Raw genomic sequence first — 19,385 nt, forward strand, 5'->3', positions numbered from 1 at the left:
GTCAACTGTCCCACTGCGTGTCCTTGGGTATATTAGACCCACTGTGTGTTCTTGGGTGTCACCTGATCCATGGCTTCCTTAAATACTCTCCCATAGTGGACTTGTCACTTGCTTCAAAAAGGCTTCCATGAACCTCTTTATAGGTCAATGTAATTCTATGGAACCAGGTAGAAGTGAGAATTCGTGCTAAGGATAAACAGAATCAACCCCAAGGATGTAGAGAATGGACATTTTTAGCCCTCTTCATACCTATCATTGAATTGCTTCTGTGCACAGAGCGTTTCCCTGGGGAATGTGGTTTTTAACTGTTGCTCTTTTTCATGGCAACTGACCTGGATTTCCGTTCTAGCTTTTTCATCCTGGACCGAGTCCCCTTTCTTCTATGTCCCTCAATTTCCAAGAAGGGGGGTGGGGGGGTTTGCAGCTGCAACGTTTGTTTCTCTGCTCTTTGACTAATACACCTGGGATCAAAAGAGTCTATGCTGTTATTTTGAGTGATTACACTTGAAAACAGGATTTATTTTCAGCCTCCCTTCTCAGGCTTCCTTTTTTCAAGGTGAAACCAGGCAGGAGACGAATCTAGACGGCTTGTCTCCCCCACACCCACACACAAATCTCATTTTCTGCCAGATTTCAAATGCAACAGTTACAGAGTGGTGCCTATTACTCGAGTCAATGTGATGTCCTCACCCAGAAGTCTGGTCACCGTTATATATAATTTATGAATCCAACCCAGAAACAAGGCAAAGGAAAAATGAACATGGACTTGAAGTGTCTGTGGTCACGAAATCGCTTTCCGGTTTGATGTCCCTACGAGTTCATGCTCATTTTCATTTCTCGATTTCTTCCCAAATTTGTTATCCCAGTGACTGACGCTGCAATTACAGTCTCCTTCCCCGGCTTGTTCCCGTGCTATCCAATAAATGTCATGGCCTTTCGCTGCGCCGTGCATTTATTTTCCAATTACTGTGGGTAAACAGGGATGGGCGAGCAATTACATTGAAGCTTTTAACTCATTTGATGTGGTCGGAAGCAAAATTTCAGAATTGAGACGTAACACATCAAGGCTATTGTCTACAGAAATGACAGGGGTTGGGAGAAACTGCCTGAATAACCCCCCTTTTCTGCAATGAGCAAAAAGGTGTCCACTGGGACATCTTCACCCCAAAGTGAATTCACGTTCCAAAACACATGCTTCCAGGTCTGTCCGAGTAACGCTCTCGTCTGTTTCCATTCTGAGCCGGTGCCCATCAGCCTCTTTCAATCTCCATTAGCAGGTTGGAAATTTATTTAGAAAGCCGACAGGTACTATTTGGGGGATTAATGACCACTGATTTATGAATATTGAGTAGCATTTCAATAATCGGAGGCAGAGTAATCACTCGTGGCTGCAGCCAGCTCCTCTCACCATTACAGCCCACAGCAATCACTCAAAACCAGTTAAACGATTCTGATTTATGACCTTAACCTTCAGGGTCCACTCCATTTGCTCTCTCGGTGTGTAAATTCTAAAAATGCAATTCCCTCCATCTCCAGAGAGGCAATTTAAGTCGACATTATGCATGAGCCGAGAACGCGGGAATTCTCAGATCTCTTATTTCACTCATTAAATTTACACCGAACATCTTGCAATTAAAATTTCATATGGATTTCTTCTTATGATTGACATTTGGCCTTGATGAAACGAGTTCAAATTTGGACTCTCAGAAGACGTAGAAGGAGTGAGATGGGTCTGGGCATTGTTTGGAGAAAGATGATGATCAGGCACTAATACGTTGATTAGCATTTTGAACAGACACGTTGGTGAAGTGTTGGCTCTACCCCACAATGAAAGACACTGGGGATCCAAGCCAGGAGTGAGAAGCAAACCCAATCTGCTTTGAAAACTCTGCTCATTTGGTTTGGCAATAACAAAAGAAGGAACTCACAGACTCAGAGCAAGAAAAAGCCTTGCAGCTCTCATAGATCGAGGTACCTGTGTTTCAGCCGCAGAATCCAGCATCTAGAAGGACTTCCCCAACACAGCAGCGATGTGGGTACGCAGCAATCTCTTCGTTCCTTTCACTGCTGCCTTGCAGTTTGGCCATGTGATCAAATTCTGGCTAACTGGGGATTAAAGAAAGTAATGACTGTCATACCCAGGCTAGTTCATCAAACCTTTCCGCTCCCAGTCCCCACTCAGTTTCCCCATCCAACTACATGGACAGCCAGCAGTGAGAAATGAACATGTTGAGTGATACCACTGAAGTTGAGGGTTGCTTTAGCAATTAAACCACTCTAGCACAGCCACGAGCATGCTGTGGGTCAGGAAGCCTGCCCTTGAGCAATACATCTGAGGGCACACAGTGTGTCAGTTGGCCCACTTTTGACACCCAAGAACACACAGTGGGTCTAATATACCCAAGGACACTCAGTGGGACAGTTGACCCACTCTCAACTAATAAATCCAAGGGCACACAGTGGGTCAGTTGGCTCACTCTTGACTAATACACCCAAGAACACACAGTGGGTGTAATATACCCAAGAACACACAGTGGGTCTAATATACCCAAGGACACTCAGTGGGACAGTTGACCCACTCTCAACTAATAAATCCAAGGGCACACAGTGGGTCAGTTGGCTCACTCTTGACTAATACACCCAAGAACACACAGTGGGTGTAATATACCCAAGAACACATAGTGGGTCTAATATACCCAAGGACACGCAGTGGGTCTAATATACCCAAGGACACACAGTGGGTCTAATAATATACCCAAGGACACACAGTGGGACAGCTGACCCACTCTTGACTAATACATCCAAGGGCACACAGTGGGTCAGTTGGCTCACTCTTGACTAATACATCCAAGGGCACACAGTGGGTGTAATATACCCAAGGACACACAGTGGGTCTAATATGCCTACGGATATGCAGTGGATCTAATATACCCAAGGACACACAGTGGGATAGTTAACCCCCTCTTGACTAATACATCCAAGGGCACACAGTGGGTCTAATATACCCAAGGACACACAGTGGGACAGTTGGCTCACTCTTGACTAATACACCCAAGAACACACAGTGGGTCTAATATACCCAAGGACACACAGTGGGACAGTTGACCCACTCTTGACTAATACATCTAAGGGCACACAATAGGCTAATTGGCCCACCCTTGACTAACACATCCAAGGGCACACAGTGGGTCAGTTGGCCCACTCTTGAATAATACACCCAAGAACACACAGCGGGTGTAATATACCCAAGAAGACGCAGTGGGACTGTTAACCCACTTTTGACTAACACATCTAAGGGCACACAGTGGTCAGTTGATCCACTCTTAACTAATACACCCAAGAACACACAGTGGGTCTAATATACTCAAGGACACACGGTGGACCAGTTAACTCACCCTCGACTAATATATCCAAGGGCACACAATGAGTTAGTTGATACACTCTTGACTAATATACCCAAGAACACAGAGTGGGTCAATTTGCCCACCCTTGAATAATACATCTCAGGGCACACAGTAGGGTCAGTTGCCCCACCCTTGACTAGCAAACCCGAGGGCACACAGTGGATTAATTGGTTTACCCTTGACCAATACACCTAAGAGCATACAGGAGATCAATTGACATCCAAGGACACACAGTGGGTCAGTTGGCCCAGGCTCGCTTAGTAACCCAAGACCACACAGTGAGATCGTTGGCCCAGCCTTGACTAATAAACACAGGGGCACACAATGTGTAAGCTGGTTCACCCTTTACTAACATACCCATGGGCACACAGTGGGTCACTGACGGAGTCAGAACTGGAACCCAGGCTTCAAGATTTGAGGTCCAGTGCCTTCTACTCCTTTCAAAGTGCCTTGGTTTGGGGGGTATTTTTGGAGAAATCAAAGTAAGAAAATGTACACATCTAACTAGGTGTCAAGACTAGTTTCCAAGTGGGGTTTATAAAAGTAACTCCCCTCTCCCGTGTATCTATTTAAATGGGTGAGGAGGCACTGGCACCATTGCTTTGTTGTGCTGGGTTTTTGTTTGTTTTATTTGGACCAGGGGACATTTTGACATAAGGAGGACAAAGAAGCTTAATGGTGGGTAGCAGGGCGTGGTGGCTCATGCCTATAATCCCAGCACTTTGGGAGGCCAAGGTGGGTGGATCATGAGTTCAAGAGATTGAGACCATCCTGGTCAACATGGTGAAACCCGTCTCTACTAAAAATACAAAAAAAATTAGCTGGGCATGGTGGCACGTGCCTGTAGTCCCAGCTACTTGGGAGGCTGAGGCAGGAGAATTGCTTGAACCCAGGAGGTGGAGGTTGCAGTGAGCCAAGATTGCGCCATTGCACTCCAGCCTGGGTAACAAGAGTGAAACTCTGTCTCAAAAAAAAAAAAAAAGAAGCTTAATGGTTCAAGTTGTTTTTCTGGGGTGGAGCCTGAGAGAGAGAGAGAGGAAAGATGGAAGTGCTGGCATGTTGCCCATCTCTGCAGAGAATCAGGGTAACTGAACCAAGCCCCACAGCTGAAGGAGTGGGGTTGATGAGAGGCTACATGAGACTCCAGACATCTCAGGCCCAGGGCAGAAAATGCAGCAGAGAGGAGGCAGTGGTGTGGAAATGTTCAGGAGCAGACTGGTGCAGAGGGGTTGTTGATAGGTAGCAACGGTCTGTTTCCATGGTGTACCTACTCCCAACATAGCCAAGCTATCCACATGATGCCATTAACCTCGGAGATGGATGAGATGCACACAATGGACTCTAAAAAGCCAGTAGTGAGGTAGGAGGCAGGACTCAACTCAGGAAGTAGGGCTTGGATACTGGACCAAATTGAGGACCGGCTAAAACAGGGATGGGGCGGGAGCAGCTTTCCACAAAACGTACCCACAATATGCCATGTCAGTTTTCTGTTGCCATGGCAACACTTGGAAATTACTGCCCCTTTCTGTGGTGATGACCTGATGACCCAGAAGTTACCAGCGCTTCCCTGGAAATGTCTGTGTAATCCACCTCTTCATCTGAGTGTAATTAAAAGTGGGTATACATATGAGTGCAGCACCACCTCTGAGCTGCTACTCCGGGCACACTGCCTATGGGGTAACCCTGCTCTACAAGGGGCAGTATCTCTGTTATAGCTGTGTACCATGGCTTCAATAAAATTGCAGTCTAACACCACTGGCTGGCTCCTGAATTCTTTCCTGGGCAAAGCCAAGGACCCTCCCAGGATAAGCCCCCATTTGGGGGCTTACCTGCCCTGCATCTGTAGAAACCATCTCCAGCCCACCACCAGGAGGAACCATGTCTCCCCTACTATACCACAATAATTCAGAATGGCTTCAGCATCCCACAGATTCAAGAGGGTTCCAAGAACAGCTGAGCTCAGCAGAGTACAAGGAAAAACTGCAGAGCCCTCTGGGAGCAGACTCGCATGAAAGACACCAGCAGCAGGGTCGGGAGTGGCCCCTCTCCTGGGTAACCTGTGCACAGCAGACTGCAGACAGGGAAGGGGAGATGGCATAAAACACACAATGCATCCTTCGGCACAGGACCTGGTTAGAAATGGGGGCTGACTAGATATTGCAGAGTTGGTATTTCATGGATTGGGGAGAGAAGGTAGTGTGGTTTCAGCACTCTGTGAATCCATCTTCATCTTCACTGACAGGCTACTGAGACCTAGGCCATTTCAGATACACAGGACAGACAGTACTAATGGTTGGAAGAGATTTTCCCAGGCTAGATGAATCTAGTATCTACCCGATACTTGGGGGGAAAACAAAAACCAAAAAGAATAGTGCACAAAGCATATTGCTGGAATTTGAGTGAAAATATCCAATTCTGGCCTCAGTCCCATCACTTCACATCTCAAATTTAGTTTCTTCAACTGTCAAATAGGAATGAAACTCCCTGCCTTTCACAGGTTTCCTGGAAGAGTCCATGAGCTAGAACGTGTGACTGTGCCTTTCCTCCAGGAGCAATCTCACCATCACCCGGAGGACGCGGGTTGAATCTGATTTGGAACCAGAACAAATGATTGCCTCTCATCTGGACTAAAGACTGGCCTAGGATGGCTCTCCTGACCTCACAGCCAAGTTGGAGGGAAAACAGGATTTGACTTATCCACCTTCCCCCTGACTGGCCCAAACCCAACCAAAAGCCTCCTTTTGAGAGCATTCCATCGTTAGCCAGTCAGCTTCGCTGATTCGTCGCCAACTGCTGTTTACCATGTTGGTTCCAAATGCCAGGCAGCACTGCACAGAGGACATGGGCAGAACTTCAACAGGCAAAGACCCATCAGGCAGACAAACGTGTTTGGAAGACTCTCCAGCATGGCAGGTGGAGCCCCGCTCCCTGGGAAGCAAGCTCCACACCTGGCACAGGAAATCAAGCCTATCTATTCAGCCTGTAGCAAAGCCAGCCCCAGGCAAGTCTGAAAAATAGCAGTGCACTCCCAAGGAGCCTTTCTTCTCAGTGTCTAATGCTTCTCTCATGATATCACCCCATCCTCCACCTCGCCAAGCAAAAGTGGACATAGCAATGGAGCAGAGGAGGTTTGATAAGAATAAATATAAGACTTGGTATCCTGTATCACGTGCATCATTCATTTGTTCATTACTAAGGGAGCATTTGGTGAATGTCCGGGTTCCAAGCACAGGGACAGAAACAGTGGACACAGGCACCAAGCTGGGAACAGGGACACAGGACATATGAGGCAAGGTCTCTGTCATTCGGTAGCTCGATTTGGGAGGAGTAGGGGGACAAGAAGACAGAATTCCTTTTTAGAGACAGTCTTACTCTGTCCCTCAGACTGCAGTGCAGGGGCACAATCAGGACTCACTGAAGCCTCAACCTCCTGCACTCTAGCAATCCTCCCACCTCAGCCCCCCAAGTAGCCGGGACTATGGCTGTGCACCATCACACCTAGCTTATTTTTGTTTGTTTCTGTAGGGATGAAGTCTTGCCATTCTCCCCAGGTTGGTTTCAAACTCTTGAGCTCAAGCGGTCCACCTGCATTGGTCTCTTAAAGTGCTGGCATTACAAGACAGACTTTTAAATACAACAAAGCAATAATATATTACAGATGCTAATACATTGTCTAGACGGAGCCTCATGAGGACCCAGAAGGGATCCAGTGGGGAGAGTGTTCAGTCTCACCCATTGGAGCTCCCTGTGAAGGACATCCCTTAAGCTGGGTGGGTAATCACGCAGCAGCCATCGGGAAAGGGCTCACTGCAGCCTCGACCAGTCAATGCTCAAAGGCATTGGTACATGACATAGGATGGCAGTTCGGGGAGCTGCTGGTAACAATTAGGTTAGACCAGAGTTTTGAGAGCAAAAGGAGCATCCATGAATGACAAGGCTGGAGAGGTAAGCAGAGGACAGATCAGGGTCACCCTCACTTTGACCCCAACTGGTAAAGGCTCCCCCTACTCCTGCATCCAGAGCAGTTTTCATCCCTTCCTCTGTTTATGGACACAATGGCTTGAGGAACAGGAGCATCGTGAAGGAGACAGGACTGAGGGGGACATGCTTCTTTAGGCACAGGGTCACGTAAGGTTGCTGGTCTTTGCAAATTCACTCCCTCCTTATAGGAAGAGAAGGCACAAACAAAGTACACGTTCTGGGAGCCGATGGCTCAGACCACACTGCTGTCTGGAAACCCGATATGAGAAGAAACCTGGGTCCAGCTCCTGGATGCACCTGGTGGGCAGCAGCAGCTGTGGGCTTGCAGAAAACGGCATAGATAATCACAGCCCTTCTGTGGCCATCAGCACTGTCTGTAAGGTCATGTTGTCAATCATTTTGTAATTTGTCCACCAGTGTCATCCACTTTGTAGTGTTCAGTAGTGCCTCTGAAATGCTGCCCTGCATGGCATTATCCTTTCCCATGCTCTAGAGAGTTGCACCTGCCATCCCCGCAATGAGGGTGGGATGGGGAGAATAATGTTTTTTGAGACAAGAGTCTTGCTCTGTTGTCCACGCTGAAGTGCAGTGACACCGTCATGACTCACTGCAGCCTCAGCTTGCTGGGTTCAAGTGATCCTCCCACCTCAGCCTCCCAAAGTGCTGGGACTAATTACAGGCATGAGCCACCACACGCAACGGAAAATAATAATGAACACAGTGGTACGATTACTCTGCAGTCGGGCACCACTGTAGGCTCTTGAAGCACCTTTTCTGCATGCTCCTTCGGTTATTTTAGTTTCTGAGTGACCAGGTGGCACCTGCCCAAATCGGAATCTCTGCAGTCGGAACCCTGGGGTCTTCCTAGCCCCCGTCTCTATCCATTGCAGACGTGCCTCTTCCCCACGTGAGTTCAGTGCTTGGCATTTAGCATGTTGTCATTTTATAGGTAAGTGCCACGCTAACAATAATCACAGTAATAACATCTGGGGGTAATGAGGGCGCTGGGCCGAGCCTGTGAACCGAGGTAGGCATCGTTGTTATTTCCCATTTTACAGGAGAGGAACCTGAGGCTGAGAGAGGCAGATTGCCCAAGACATGGTGAGCAAGTTTGAAAGCAGAGACTCAACCTGGTTTTCTGCAACACCGTCTCTTAATAAATAAGCAATTGGTGATGATGGCTGGATACAGCACTGCTGACTCGCAAACAGCAACACTGCATAGCTGCCTCCCCAGCGTGGTCTCCTCATACGTAAATGCCTGCTCTGAGAGACTCAAAAGAGAATGCACCATCCCTGCGGGTGCTTTTACGCAGAGCTGAGCTAAGTCACCCAGACCACCAAGGAGATTATTAAACAACTTTTTCAAAGTCCAATAACCTCCCCTATCTGGAAGTTCTTTATGGACTCAGAGAAGAGAGGGGTGTGCGTGTGTGTGTGTGCGTGTGTGTGTGTGACAGAGAGAGAAACAGAGAAAGACAGAGAGACAGAGGGAGCGCTAGACAAATCAAGGAAGACAGAGGGCATCATCTCCAGTTATGAAATAATATAATATTTGGGACTCACCTTTAAGAATCCCAACATACCTTCTTCAGTTAGGATGAACACATGGAGCCCAGAGCAGCAAAATATTGGAACATCTCAGAAACAACTGTGATCGGTCTCCCCATTTCCCCATTCTAATTCTTGTGACACATTTTATTGGGGTTACAGCTCTAACTGTATTCTAGCTAGTATCAGATCACATCACGTACAGCTGTGTAGGCGTATCTGGTGGGTAGAGCAATTCAGCAATTCTTTTCTTTCTTTTTTTTTTTTGAGACGGAGTTTCCCTCTTGTTACCCAGGCTGGAGTGCAATGGCGCGATCTCGGCTCAACGCAACCTCCGCCTCCTAGGTTCAGGCAATTCTCCTGCCTCAGCCTCCTGAGTAGCCAGGATTACAGGCGCACATCACCATGCCCAGCTAATTTTTTGTATTTTTAGTAGAGACGGGGTTTCACCATGTTGACCAGGATGGTCTCGATCTCTTGAACTCATGATCCACCCACCTCGGCCTCCCAAAGTGCTGGGATTACAGGCGTGAGCCACGGGTAGAGCAGTTCTAAGCTTGTTCACAAAGGACAGGGGTTCTGGCCTGTACAACACCCCACCCACGATGCCAACTATACGATAGCTGTTTGGCAAATATTTGTTGGCCAAAAAAAGATCACATTTCAGAAGGGAAATCTAGCATTGAAGCAAATAGGTTTTGACATGGCATAGTCACCACCATGACAGAAGCAGAGGCGATGCGTGAAAGTTGACCAGAGTGATACTAGTACATCCATGTTCACGGCAAAAGCCAAAAGGTAGAAATGACCCAAGTGCCACCAACGGATGAATGAATAAACAAAACGTGGTAGATGCCTGCATAGACCATGATTCAACATGCATGAATCTTAAAAATATGCCAGACAAGATAAGCCAGTTACAAAAGGCCAGACGTTGTATGAGATTCCCAGAAAAGGCAAATTCAAAGAGACAGAAAGTGAATTAGAAGTTACCATGGGCCAGGCACGGTGGCTCACACCTATGATCTCAGCACTTTGGGAGGTCAAGGCGGGCGGATCACCTGAGGTCAGGAGTTCAAGACCAGCCTGGCAACATGGCGAAACCCTGTCTCTATTAAAAATACAAAAATTAGTCTGGCATGCTGCTGGGCACCTGTAGTCCCAGCTTTTCTGGAGGCTGAGGTGGGGGAAATCACTTGAACCCAGGAGGGAGAGGTTGCAGTAAACCAAGATAGCACCACTGCACTCCAGCCTCCAGCCTCCAGACTCCATCTCAAAAAAAAAAAAAAAAGGTTACCAGAAGCTGGGATAAGGAGGAATGGGAAGTTGGCCTTTTTTTTTTTACCTCCATCTCCCAGGTTCAAGCAATTCTCCTGCCTCAGCCTCCCAAGTAGCTGGGACTATAGGCATGAGCCACCACACCCAGCTAATCTTTTTGTATTTTTAGTAGAGATGGGGTTTCACCATGGTAGCCAGACTGGTCTCGAACCCTTGACCTCAAGCGATCCACCCCTTTGACCTCCTAAAGTGCTGGAATTACAGGCATGAGCCACGGCACCTGGCCTGGTAAGTTATCCTTAATGGGCATGGAGTTTCTGTTTGGAGTGATTAATAGATTTCAAAACTAGAATAATGGTGATAGAGAATCGGAGGAGAGAGAGGATCTAGAAAAATTACTAATGGGCACTGGGCTTAATACCTCAGCAATGAAATAATCTGTACCACAAGCCCCATGATACGAGTTTACCTGTATAACAAACCTACACATGTACCCCTGAACTTAATAAAAAAAAGTTAAATTTAAAAAAAAGGTGATAGCTACAATGCTGATTGTAAAAAATGCCACTGAATTTTACACTTATAATTAGTTAATAGGATTTTATCATAATCTTTTTCTGCATCTATTGAAATAATCATATGGGTTTTGTTCTTAATTCTGTTTATATGGTGAATCACATTTGTTGATTTCTATGTGTTGAGCTATGCTTGCATCCCAGCAATAAGGCCTATTCATGGCTGCACAGTATTCCATATATACGGCAGTAAGGCCTATTCATGGCTGCATAGTATTCCATAGTATTCCATATATATGGCAATAAGGCCTATTCATGGCTGCACAGTATACCATAGTATTCCATATATATGGCAATAAGGCCTATTCATGGCTGCATAGTATTCCACATATATACATATATACATATATATACACTGTGGAATACTATGCAGCCATGAAAAAGACCAGTATCATGTTCTTGCAGCAACATAGATGCAGCTGGAGGCCATCATCCTAACTGAATTAATGCAGAAGCAGAAAACCAAACACAACGTAGTCTCACTTATAAGTGGAAGCCAAACACTGGGTACATAAGGACATAAAGACGGGAACCAGAGACACTGGGGAATACAAGAGTAGGGGGAAAGAAGGAAGCAACAACTGAAAACTTAGCTACGGGATACTACGTTCACTTGCTAGAGCATACTTTGAACCTCAGCACCACACAGCACCTTTGTAACAAACCTGCACGTGTCCCCACAGAATCTAAAAGTTGAAAACAAATAAGCAAAACGAAATAAAATATGTTGCTTTATTTTTCCATACTGTGAATAAACAAACGTATAAACATGAAAATAATGAGTCAATAGGGCAAATGTTATTTGCACACACAGACACACACACATATGTATAAAATCACACACACACACAAAGGCCAAGAAGAGTAATCAGGGATTGATGGATGGATGACATTGGCAATTGTTGAGTCTAAATGCCGAGCATTTAAAAGAAAACAAAGAGAAAAGTAAAACCTGGACAAGCATTCATTTCAGGGCATCAGAGAGGGCTTCTGGGAGGAAGTGATAACTAAATGCTGTCAAAAGCATTAACTTGTGCAAACAAGCGGTCACTCCAAGAGCAGAAATAGCACATGCAAAGTTTTGCCTCTTTCAATTCGTGGCAGAGCCAAATGAAAACTATCATCCACCCAGAGGGCTCTACCTCTCTGGGTTCCAGGAGAAGGACCATCCACACCCATTAGGGAGGTTACTCTCCCCTCTCATCACCCATTCGGAATCTGCAATATTCAGCTCAACTCTTCCATCATGAAGCCTCTCCACGTTCTCAGCCAACGCGGACTCCCCCTGTGCTGAATTCTGTTGTACTTCCAAGCTGTTCCACACATCCTAAGAACTTAATTACACACGGCTTCGTATTGCTTCCTAATTCAGGGTCCCCAAAGCCATTCTGTGGTTTACTAATCCCCTGAAATGTTCTGTGAACAAGAGTTTCCGTGGTCAAGTAATTCCGGGAAATGTAGCCAGCAGTATCTGCCTTTTGAACATCACGATGCATGTGAGCTCATTAAAGACTCCGAGAAGCCCAGCAATTTTTAATTTTGTTTTCCTCAGTATGCTCTGCAAAATCATTTGTCCTTGTCCCCATGACTCTTGTTTTTTATAACACCAGTTAATATCTTCCAGTACTCGTGTACTCCTGCTCCTTAGGGAGGGAAACGCTGCCCTAATAGATTTATAAACCAAAGCCTTGTCTCCCCAAGAAGAATGTAGGCTTGTGGAGGGTAGGGTGTGCATTTACAATTTCTTTTATCTCATCCCCTCACAGTGCCAAGCACAGCACCTGACGACGCATCCTAATGGATCCTGTTGCCTTGACGACAAGCTCAGAGTTGCTATTTCAGGACTTCTCTCCATCTTTGGAGCCCCAGGAAGGCAGCAAATGCCATAAGGCATTAGTCTGAGTGTGCTGCATTTTCAGCAAAATGGCGTTAATAATGTTCCCTGCATCTCATCAGCCAGGGCTCCGCAAGACAGGCAGTACGAGAGGCTGCCAGTGAAATGTCACTGAAGCCACCTCCTCAAGCACCCACTGCTCACAGTAACTCGCGCTTCTTTTTTTTTTTTTTTCCAGCTAATTTGGTAGGTGGGAAGAGGCACTGCATTGTTCACAGTCCCCCATTCTTGGAGGCAATACGAACCCTCTGGTGAGAACCTCCCCTCTGGGTGGCCCCATCTGTTTTTGTGACCGTGAATAACTCTTCTGTGCTTGTGGAGCACTTTACAGGGACGTCAAAGCCCAGAGGTAGTCTCCGTGTCTCTAATCATACATAAGAAGAGCACAATTGCCACCTGGTCCCTGGGAAGAGAAGCACAGACAAGTCTTCCTTCCTCCTCAGCCAAGTGCCAGTGGCAGCCCCCGCTACCAGGAATCCCATCTGTCTCCCCTCTGGTCTGTCCTGAGCCCACAGGCCCTGCCTGGGATTGAGAGAGACCCAAAGCTCTTCCTTAATAGCACCAATCTGCCAACAAAGCTGAAAGAAACAGACTTGGCCAATGAGTGAAGGAGGGATGTATGGGCTGGTTGAGTTCAAAGAGAGAAAGAGCCACACTGGACAGATAGCAAGGTCTGTGACTGACTTCCATCATGAGTTGTGTTTACTCCTTCAAAGACCTTCCTGGTGCCTAGTTCACTGTTTGTGCCACTGTGTACACTTGTTCTAGTTAACTGTTGCTCCGTAACAAACCATCCCAAAACAGAGAGGCTTCAAACAACAATCATTTGCTTTGCTCACTAATGTTCAGTGTGGGCAGGACTCAGAGAGGGTGGCTCATCTTGGTTCTAGGAAGCATAAGGTGAAGCAGCTCCACTGGGGCAGGAGGACTCCAGATGGTGCACTCACTTGGCTGGCAAGATGGTGCTGGTAGCTGAGCTAGGGCATTCATCTGAAGGCCTTAGTTCCTTTCCACACAGGCCTCACAGCTTCCTCATAGCATGGCTGCTGCTTGAGCTTCCTCATAGCATGGCGGCTGCTTGAGCTTCCTCATAGCATGGCGGCGCTGGAGCTTCCTCAAAGCATGGCAGCTCGAGACAGTCCAAATATTCCAAGAGCAAGGAATGAAAACTGCTGTTCTCTTAATACCTGGGCCTGAAAACTGGCACAGCATCACTCCAACATTTCCATTGTTCAACCAACCACAGAGTCTTCCCAGATACAGGAGGAGGTATCACAGACCCCCAGCTCTTGATGGGAAGAGTTTCAAAGAATTGTTGTCATCTCTGATTTACTTCAGTGCTTGACACTATTAGGTGACTTATAACAAACTCTTGCTTTGGTCCATGTGACCTGGTACAAACAAAAGCTGTGTTGTTGGTTCTTAGCATAAATTTCCATTTCTCAGCAGGAAGAAAGAAGGAAGGAAAGAAGGAAGGAAGGAAGGAAGGAAGGAAGGAAGGAAGGAAGGAAGGAAGGAAGGAAGGAAGGATCTATCATTTATGAAGACTCCATCATTGACCATTCACCATGATCAGGTCTTCTAATACATCCTCTCATATATTTCTCACAGTGACCCTGGCAGTAGAGATTTGCTTCCTCATTCTACATATGAGAAGACTGGGCTCAGAGAAGTTAAAAAAAAATTCCCAAGCTCACACAGCTAGGAATGAGTAGAGTCAGGATTTGAGCCCAGATCTGCTTGGCCCCCAAGGCTGTGTCTGTCCTACCTTGTCAGGAACTTCTTAAGCCTACTTGAGCCATAACATCAGTTGTGTTCACTTTTGGGCTCTCTACCATGGACCATCCATCAGTGCATCTCTGAGAGGTGGCTCAGTCCACACAAGGAGTGCCGGGGCTACTCCTTGGCTCCTCCCCTCAGCTCCTTCTTGCTATTCATTGTTCTGAGGACACCTGTTGCTGGTTTTCTATGGTGAAGGTAGCTACCACCATTTCACTGCTAGCCTGGCATCCAGCATGCCCTTAGAACACGCTCTCTTCCCACCACCCCATATATGGGTCTGGTATCTGTTTCAAGGTCCCCAGTTAGCCCTTGAGTCCTAGTTCTCGGACTGAAGCCCTTCACTGCTCTCCAACCTTCCTGCCCAGATCTTGGCAGCATCCTCCCACTTATGCTGCCCATGCTCTCAGCACCCAGCTGGGCCCAATGGACGAGGCACTCACAATCTCTACAATGGTGCCTGGACACCTGGCAAGTCACATGCTGCTTGAAGTCTCCTGACATTCAGACTCACTACCAGCTTCTAGCCTACTCCACTTATCTCTGCATCTGCCCCAGCCATATCTGACCTCTCTATATCACACCTGACCTCCCCGTACTACAACTGACCTTCCTCTACCCACATCTGCCACTCAACCCATGCGTGAGATCTTCTGTCCAGCCTCCTTTGCAAAGTCTGCCAAATGCTCCCAGTCCCTAACCAACCTGGCCACCCAGCCTAGTCTCAGCATGCCACATGGAAATAAAAAATGTCAGGGATGTGGGGAGTAAAATATACCAAACTTGTCAAAGCATTTCTGAGCTGCAAACACGTTAACTCCCAGCTCCCACCCGACTGGGTGGCCCCCCACAGAGATTCTAACAGCCGCCTCATTCTACCAATGGCTTCTCACTGTCCTGGGTTTTCACCTTTTCCCTCTTTATGGCCCATCCTACTTGATCCTCCAGTCTCTCCCATCTTACAGTCTCTTCTTTCAACTACATAGCTTACAGTTTTTTCTTCTGAGCCAAAATTGCAGAAACACACTCTGTGCTGTGTCTCTAGTTGCCAATTTTCTATCTACTCCTAATTCCACAGCAGTCTGTCTCCCTTCCCTTTACTGAAATCATTACTGTCAAATCACCAATGGCCACTTATTGCTAAATCCAAAAGTTGCTTCTCTCTCCTTGTCTTTCTAGAACTCGTATGCAGTGATGATTCTCCCTCCATCTCTGCACCTCTCCCTCCTTGACTGCTGGAACATGACAACCTCACCTTATTTTCACCACCGTCTTTCTCTCTATCCTTTCCCTTTTTCCAACCTCAAATAGCCTTTTCCCAGTGCCCACTGCTCAACCTCTCTTCTAACTCTCTGCACGGACCCTTCCCAAATCCTGAGTGATAACATCATGCGATTCCACATTCCCCAGCCCTGATCACTCTTCTGAGTGCCAGAACCAAGTTGCCATATCAAGTCCCCTTAGAGTCAGTACTTGTCCCTGTCTCTTGGGGATGCCCCACAGTCTATCCAACTCCCCGAGCCAGGGTCCTTAACTACTCCCTCTCCATCAGCCCCATGTCTTATTAGGTACCAAGTCCAGCCAATGCTACTTCCTCTGTCCAGAACTGTAACCGTCCAGTGGGTTCACCTTGCCTGTTGCCTAGACAGAGCCAGTTTATCAAGACAGGGGAATTGCAATAGAGAAAGAGTAATTGACACAGAGCCAGCTGGGCAGGAGATCAGAGTTTTATCATTACTCAGATTAGTCTCCCTGAGCATTCATGAAACAGAAATTTAAAAGATAATTTGGCAGATAGGGGCTTGGAAAGTGGAGAGTGCTGATTGTCAGGTTGGAGGTGGAAGCATAGGGGGTCAAAGTGAGTTTTTCTTGCTGTCTTCTATTCCTGGGTGGGATGGCAGAACTGATTGGGCCAGATTACCAGTCTGGGTGGTGTCAGCATATCCATCCAGTGCAGGGTCTGCAAAATACCTCAAGCACTGATCTTAGGTTGTACAATAGCAATGTTATCCCCAGGAGCAACTTGGGGAGGTTCAAATTCTTGCAGCCAGAGGCTGTATGACCCCTGAATGGTAATTTCTAATCTTATAGCTAATTTGTTGGTCTTTCAAAGGCAGACTGGTCCCCAGGCAAGAAGGGGGTCTTTTCAGAAAGGGCCATTATCAACTTTGTTTCAGAGTCAAACCAAGAACCAAATTCCTTCCCAAAATTAGTTCAGCCTACACCCAGGAAAGAATGAGGACAGCTTAAAGTTTAGAAGCAAGATGGAGTCTGTTAGGTATGATCTTTTTCACTGTCATAATTTTTTCATTTATAATTTTTGCAAAGGTGGTTTCAGAATCTGACCTCCAGATTCCATCTCTATGGCTACAACCTTTTTTCTCAACTCTTTTCATCTTTGCAGCCAAATTCCTATAAAAACCTTCACAGGGTTCCCTCTCCACCATTACCAGGGACCTCTTGCTAAAAGGCCAATATGATCATCCCACTCCCAACTTAAATCCATCAATGGCTCTGTTACAGGAAAGGGTTCCCAATCCAGACCCCAAGAGAGGGTTCTTGGATCTCCTGCAAGAAAGAATTCAGGGTGAGTCCATAGAGCAAAGTGAAAGCAAATTTATTAGGAAAGTAAAGGAATAAAAGAATAGCTACTCCATAGACAAAGCAGCCCCAAGGGCCACTGGGTGCCCATTTTTACGGTTATTTCTTGATGATATGCTAAACAAGGGGTGGGTTATTCATGCCTCCCCTTTTTAGACCATATAGGGTAACTTCCTGACATTGCCATGGCACTTATGAACTGTCATGGTGCCAGTGGGAACGTAGCAATGAGGACGACCTGAGGTCACTCTTGTTGCCCTCTTGGTTTTGGTGGGGTTTAGCCAGCTTCTTACTGCAGCCTGTTTTAGTGGCAAGGTATTCCTGACCTATTTCTTACGCCAACCTCCTATCTTACCTTGTGACTTAGAATGCCTTAACTGTCTGGGAATGCAGCCCAGGAGGTCTCAGCCTCATTTCAGTTCCTATTTAAGGTGGAGTTTCTCTGGTTCAAATGCCTCTGACAGCTCCATTACAGGTTTCTGGAAAAATTCCAAAATCTCCATGACCTTGACCCTAAAAGTCTCTCCAGCCTCCTGATCCCTTCACTAATTGCTCAGTGTGTCCACCCCTCCTTCACTCTTGCAGTGGCTTTTGCCAGAAATGTCTTCCTTCATCTCCTCCAACTCCTCTACCATTGCCTCCACCTGCCTTGTTGTCCATCATTTTCTCACCCTTGTAACAAAAAGAATGGCTCCACCAGAAAGCCTTCCAGGCTGTCTGCATTTCCTCTATCCAGGCTCAGCTATGCCGAGTGACCATCTGCTTAGGTATGCATCTCCCAAAGGAGACTGAGTCCCTGAAAGCAGAAACTACCCATTGCATAGTATCGCACTCAGAGACGTTCGGTGAGGGTCAGAAGTATGAATGAAGGGATGGAGGAGCACAAGAGATCACGTGCACATCCTACGATGCAAAGGAGAGCTTGCCATGAAGACCCAGCAACATGTATGAAACTGCCTTTGCAAATGTTATAACAGCGAGAAAATTACAGCATTGAAAGAGATCTGATTTAACCCACCCCCGTCTTGCCTTTCCCTTAAATACTTTTGGGCTTTTAGACCTAGCTGACATTGAAAGACATTTAGGTTGAAGTTTAAATAATAGGCCTTCCCCCAAACTCAATTGTCTTTGTAAAGCTAATGAAAAGCCACCAGGCTAGTGGGGTGGAATGGAGCCCAAATTCTGCTAAGACATAGTCACAGGTTGCCAGACTTTCCTGTAGATAACACTACTATTGTTGATTGGCCTTTTGAGATACCTTTTCAGGTTTTCTACATGTCTGACACTATGGCCCTGGCTGGAACCAATGGCTCCTGTGGCTCCATGTGGGAGCAACTCAGCTCAAAAAGACAGTTTCGACACTATGTGATTTCATCTCCACCACAGCCAATCTACAGCAAGCACCTATTTCCTAGCTACACTTACTCCTTCCCCCACACTGCCTTTGAAAAACTCCTAATTATGAGCCTTCAGGGAGACTGATTTGAGTAGGAACCACTGTCTCGTGTGGTGAGGCTGGCCTTCAATTAAACTCTGTCAATCAAACTCTTTCTTTACTGCAATGTCATAGTCTTTATTTGTGCAGCAGGCAGGAAGAACCCAGCAGGCAGTTGCACATAGAGGTAAAGTTGCTAATTCCTCCTCCAATTCCGGTAACCTTGTGAAGATTCTCCCTTGTTTTTAGCTTTTGTCTAATTGTTATTTCTCCTGGCCACTATTATGGGCTGGGAAGAGATGGAGAGGAAAATATAGCAGAAAGTGTCAGTCACTCCTCTCCTCTGGAGACATTTGCTGCAAAATGTCATTGTCATTCCCAGTTTGAGCTTGTTTGCCCTAGTACAGCATGTCTAGGGGTGGTAGCCCTGAAGGGAAGCCCAAGAGGCAGATAACTACAAGTCGTTTTTCCCAGAGATTCTCCAAACAAAAGCATCTCTCTCCCTTTCAATCTCTCTCTCTCTCTTTTTTCTCCTCTCTACTCTAAATGGGAATGAAGAATTCCCTTCAGGTCTGTCCCTGGCCCTGTTAAAAGCAGGAAGCCCATATTTATTTTGCACTTCCATGAACAGACACCCAAATAGGCATTGTCTGTACCTTGAGTCATTTCTCTTTACAGGATACTTTTTGTTTAAAGACAGGGTCTCACTTTGTCACCCAGGCTAGAGTGCAGTGGAATGATCATAATTCATCACAGTCTTCAACTCCTGGGCTTAAGGGATCCTCCCACCTCAGCCTCCCAGGTAGCTTGGACTACAAGCATACACTACCCTGCTGGGTTAATTTATCTTTTTAGATATGGAGTCTTTCTATGTTGCTCAGGATGCTC

At 46.6% G+C, this 19,385-nt stretch overlaps 1 long non-coding RNA gene across 13 annotated transcripts in view; it reads right to left on the reverse strand.

Moving 5' to 3' along the window:
- The window catches only part of LOC118149188 (uncharacterized), a 219,237-nt gene that overhangs the window by 188,718 nt on the left and 11,134 nt on the right, over positions 1-19,385 (reverse strand). For all 13 annotated transcript variants that reach the window (XR_013528685.1, XR_013528681.1, XR_013528684.1 and 10 more), the window contains exon 4: positions 1,976-2,106. This is a non-coding gene — a long non-coding RNA (uncharacterized LOC118149188). The remainder of the gene's footprint in view (positions 1-1,975; positions 2,107-19,385) is intronic.

The sequence above is a fragment of the Callithrix jacchus genome, chromosome 2 (genome assembly GCF_049354715.1).
Source record: "Callithrix jacchus isolate 240 chromosome 2, calJac240_pri, whole genome shotgun sequence".
Lineage (NCBI taxonomy): Eukaryota > Metazoa > Chordata > Mammalia > Primates > Cebidae > Callithrix > Callithrix jacchus.